This window comes from Acyrthosiphon pisum, chromosome A3, assembly GCF_005508785.2.
Source record: "Acyrthosiphon pisum isolate AL4f chromosome A3, pea_aphid_22Mar2018_4r6ur, whole genome shotgun sequence".
In the NCBI taxonomy this organism is placed as follows: Eukaryota; Metazoa; Arthropoda; class Insecta; order Hemiptera; family Aphididae; genus Acyrthosiphon; species Acyrthosiphon pisum.
The window spans coordinates 42,053,463-42,054,796 of NC_042496.1; positions in this window are offsets into that span (position 1 = coordinate 42,053,463).

Sequence of the window (1,334 nt, forward strand, 5' to 3'; positions counted from 1 at the left end):
TTGTTAAATATTTCTGTATGCCTATTTGTCCATTGCCACAATATTCTATTTTTTAATAATTCTCTTAGTGGTGAACTCAGTTCTGCTAAATTTGGAATGAATTTTTCGACATCATTTATTATACCTAATATGCTATATAAATGTTTCTTGTTATTTGGTATAGCTAACTCTTTTATCACAGTTATTCAATCATTATCAGGCCTCATAACATTTTTTGAAAATAATAAATCCAGATATTTAACCTCATTTTCATAAAATTGAATTTTGTCAGGATTAAATTTAATATTAAATTGTTTTGCTCTGTTTATTACTTCTTTAACCGTTTCATCCATTTCATTTTTGGTATTAGTTGCACACAAAATGTCATCAAAGTATACTATTACATTTTTTATATTCCCAAAATATTTATTTACCCTTCGAGGTGGGTTTGCTACTGGTATAACACCTTCAGATAATTTAATTTTCATTACACCCGGAAAAGTACCTACACCTTCAGAGATGTCTTTATTTTCTTTTATAAAATTATTAAGTTCACTAGAACATTTCACATTTACTTTATTTATCCTTTTAATTAAGTTTAATGTTATACAAGTGTATAAACTTAATATTGGGATACAATTTATTTTATCTAATATTCTTAGTACTGCAATATGTACTGAGGTACCTAAATATCAAAACTAAACTAACGTTTTTCTTTTTAATTGTATTATATGGATCTTAATATTATGTTAATAACACACAATCATTATAATTTACTGTAGGTACTTACTAGCATTACCGACGTCATCTGTATCAATAATTTTGTCTTTAAAAAGTAAAATTGCATTAATAGTTACTGTTGGTGCCACGGCTGGTTTTCTTCCAGCCATGTTCACAATAATTTATTACTCATTATATAATATTAATAAAAAAACACTTTGAACAACAAACGTTCTCGATGAAAATCAAGACGTGAGGTATATACGAACTGAATACTTGAAACAAATTAAATAGGTTTCGGGCATTTTAAGGTTTCAATATTCGAAAAACGAGCGTTTGTCACCTGGATGTTTCTTCTGCTATACATCCCCATTTCGACACATTTCTTCCACCGACAGTACCGGCATTCGGTTCGTGTATGTTTGTTAATCGTGCACTGTTTCATGCCGGTTATGCACTCATGCGTTTTTTCTTCTCTGGTTGTTCTTTTTTGAAATTTTACACGACAGCCAAATACAATGGTATAAATCATTATGAAATAATACGTTTGTTAGTGAGTCTGACTATATTTTGTTCTTGTAATAGCTAAAGTGTAAGTTTTTTTTTAAGAATCTTGAGAATCTTGAATCTTAAGA